At 42.3% G+C, this 4062-nt stretch overlaps 1 pseudogene; it reads right to left on the bottom strand.

Moving 5' to 3' along the window:
• Positions 1-2038: 2038 nt before the first annotated feature.
• Positions 2039-2860, bottom strand: LOC104857033 (annotated as a pseudogene).
• Positions 2861-4062: the final 1202 nt, after the last annotated feature.

Raw genomic sequence — 4062 nt, forward strand, 5'->3', positions numbered from 1 at the left:
ATTTAGTGAGACCTTGTTAAAACAAACAAACAAAAAAAAAGGCTGGGGGTGTAGCTCAGTGGTGGAGGACAGTGGGAGCAAGTGAAGGCCCCTGTGGGGAGACTCCTCCATCTTGAATTCTCGTCAGAGGGGCCCCACATGACCCTACCTCCAGCTCAGGTGAAACCTTGGCCAAGGGAGTCTCCACGCGCTGTGCGTGTGCTTCCCGCGGGGACCTTCACCTCTGGCGTCACAGCAGAGTCCAGTTGGTTCTTCTGCTTTCTTCAGGAATAATGTCAGCTCCCGGAAGTCACTGCTGGGTCTGACACACTGTTGGCCACCTTGACGTTGCAGCTCCCAATGCCCTTGATGCAGTGGTTCTCAGGGACCAGGGAAGGCAAGGGGAGCGCCTGCGCCACACTGTGTCACACGTTCCCCGGGGATGGTCCTGTCCAGCCACCCTTTATGGAGCAGCTGGTCAGCAGAAGCCCTTCCAGATGACCAACACGGGGTATTTCAGAGGCCTTGAGAAGAGGCTGAGGATAAACACTGTACAGGAAGATTACCTCCACACTGCAAAGCTGGGAGGCCTGGAGGAGCAAATGCCCTCAGGCTCCAGAGTTTGTGGACACATTAACGACACTGCCATCCACTAGTTCCCCGAACAAAAGCCGGGACAACTCTCTGGGGACCTGTGACTGCTCCAGGAAGAGACCGGTTACCAGGGCTGCAAGGACCTTGAGCTCATCGGAAAGACAACAGCAGATCCTTCCCCTTGGACCCGAAGCCACTTGTGAGGCAGTGGTGCTGCATGGGTAGAAGCTATTGCCAGACAAATGAGGGAACTGCTGTGGGGGACGACTGCAGAGAGCACCTTCTACGTAGTGGGACAAATTTCAGAGACGAGGACAGGAAACAAGCAAGTTGGAAGTCCTGCTTTGAGGCTATGCTGTGCAAGAACTCAGTATCAAGATTTATGCACTCCTAGCCTGTAATCCCAACACTTGGGTGGCTGAGGCAGGAGGAACCCAAGTTGGAGGCCATTCTGGGCTATATGCAAGGCCCTGTCTCAAAAAACCAGAAACTTATGCACTTTGAAAGAAAAAAGAAAAGGAAAGTCACTTGAAAATCTTAACCTTTTCTTTTGAGCATCTTGTACTATAAAGCAAAACATCTCTTTGATCATTAAACCTTTTTTCCCTAAATAATAAATGACTTAAGAAGGTAATAGAAAGGAAAGATTAACTGGATTAAGTAGAAATAAGGATGGCTAATTAACAATTATTAATTAGATTAATAAGATTAGATTCCTGCACTTGTGTTATGTTGGGTTGTCATAAAATATAACTGTAAAATTATTTTTTTCAGCTTTAATTGAGTTTATTGGTACATTTTAGGGATACAGTACAGTTACATTCATTGTTGGGATCTTGTACCTCTACATGACAAGTCTTGGTTCTCATTTTTTCCCCTTGTCCCTGCCCTCCCTTCACCCCCTCCTCCCCTCCCCATCTACAACCACTTTATTTCCATCTTTTCATTATCTCACATTTTTTTCTTTTCCCTTATTACCCTTCCCCTAACCATCCCACCTTCCCTACACCTTTAGCTCCTTTCTTCCCATTTCTAAATGTCAGTAATCTTATTGTAAAATTATTTTTAAATGCAATATATAGAACACAAAATGAATTTGTAGCAAACCCTAGGAAATTATTTTGCTATAAATTACCCAGAATTGATAAACAAATCCCCCATAACTTGCATTTTGTTTAAGTAACTTTATATCATACACATAAATTTCAAGTATGAAAGTACATTATTGCAATAATAACTCTTTTCAAGTCCAAAAATTTTAGTTTATAATAAAACTGTAAAGTAAAAAAAAAAAAAAAGGAAACCCATCAGTGCCATCTATCACAGAAGTCCAACATCTTCTTAACATGTTGCCGAGAAACATTTCTGGAAGCAACACGTAACTGAAAGGAAACTACTTCTATTTTCCATTATCATCATCTTTAGTATTTTCTCTTTCTAATAGAAATTCACACCCTCTATCATGTCATTCTGTGACGTTTCCAAAATCATCTTCTTTTTCACATGTTCTCTTTAAGCTGCCTGTGGTACCAGAATGAACAGATAAGGACCTTTTTATTTAGCGACATCATCTGTTTTGTTAATTTTGCTAGGTGGATGGCTTCATATTCCTGGAGCTGATGGACAAATCCAGCATTGAGATTAATATGAAATCTTCTTTCTTGCACATAAGCAAGTGCATCTCTGTCCTTCATCCCAAAGGTTTCTATAATGTATGCAGTTACAAAGGCAGTGCTCTGGAGCTCTCTGCATTTCTACGGACAAGAACTTTTCCTCCAGTTTGTAAGCTCCCATCAATCAATTCCTTAGTCATAGGGAAAAAAAAACATATTATATTTTCCATTGGATTATCCACAGTATCCAAGACTAAATATCTAAATGGTTGTTGAAAAATTGGCTTAATAAAGTTTGCTTCAATATTTTGTCATATGCAAACTGCATGAGTCATTCCATTTCTCTGTAGTATAGGTGCATTGTCATAATTCATAGAGTTAAATCCCCTAGGAAGTGGCATGAACATTGCTATACATATCAAAGCCAGATCTTCCCATTTTAATTGTAACTGAAGAAGCCTATCACACCTTGACTATAGAGAATCTATATAGTACAATGCTTTCCAACCTGGATTTCTCAGACTTCTTAAATCTTGCGTTTCCTAGCAGAAGAATAAGGGCCTAAGAATAATCCAGGTGAAATTTTCTGCATCTCTTGTCACCGGGTAGGTCCACTCCTCCGTGTCGTCCTTGCACTGTGGGAGCAAGGGAAACTCCAGCTTCACATCCTCCATGGCCTGGCCCGCTGGACGGGGAACTCCAGGCTAGACCGACCTGCAACTAAAGGAGCAGGCGGAGGGCGGAGGGCGGGGGCGGGGGGCTCCCAACTAACACCAGTGGGCCAGGGCACCCCCGCGACTCCAGTGATGGCGGTAGCGGCAATGGGGACGAGGAAGGTTGGGTGGTTCGTGCCCGGCCACCATGCTGCCGCAGCCCCCACACTCCAGGCACCCAGGATCCGGCACCCACACCAGCCTTAAAACAGTCTCCCCGCCCCTCTCTTTGTACATTTAAAGGAAACAATACAGTTACATTACAGTTACAATACAGTTACATGATATGTCTTGGTTCTTGTTTTTTCCCCCATACTCCTGACCTCCCTTCACCCCTTTCAGCCTCCCTTATTTACAAAGACTTTGCTTCCATTTTTTTCCTTTTTTCACACTTTTTTCTTTTCTCTTCTTTACTTCCTTCTCATACCCCTCTTGCCTTTTTTTGAGACAGAGTCTTGCTTTGTAGCTCAGGCTGGCCATGAACTCACTGTGTAGTCCAGGCTGGCCTCAAACTTGTGGCGATCCTCCTGCCTCAGCCTCCTGAGGGCCAGGATTATAGGCATGTGCCACCATATACAGCCTCTCTTGTTTTTTATCTTCCTTTTGTTTCCTGTATTTTGCTGTTTATATTTTCTTTGTCCTTGTTTGTTTTTTCCTGCAACTGTTCTCCAATATTACTAATTTTCTTTTACTCCTCCCATCTCACTTTTCTCTCCTCCTTCTCATCTTCCATTAATTTCTCAAATTTTGCTTTGTTTAAGTATCTCATTTCCCACCCCCCCAACTTTTACTAGAAGAACTACTAAGCTTTATGAATCTCTACATTGTAAATTAATTTTATGATATTGCTGTTGAATACTGTTCTATTTTTAGTAGGGGTAAAGTAGTTCTATTTAGTGGATGGCTACTGTAAGTGAATAATAGGTCAATCTTTTCTTTGTTTTAGTGTTCATATTGTAATTATATATGTCCTTGCTATGGTTAAGGGTATAAGTTATTGATCCTAAGGACTTATCAATACTCTATATTTGGTGCTGTAATTGATGCTGATTTTATTACTATAGCTAAAGTGACATAGCTATTCCTATTAATTTTCATGGGATGACAATATTGGGATTCCGTTGAAGTCAAAAATAATACTATGGCCCATTCCCGGAGAACTG

The sequence above is a fragment of the Fukomys damarensis genome, unplaced genomic scaffold (assembly GCF_012274545.1).
Source record: "Fukomys damarensis isolate Sample0158 unplaced genomic scaffold, DMR_v1.0_HiC HiC_scaffold_19, whole genome shotgun sequence".
NCBI lineage: Eukaryota > Metazoa > Chordata > Mammalia > Rodentia > Bathyergidae > Fukomys > Fukomys damarensis.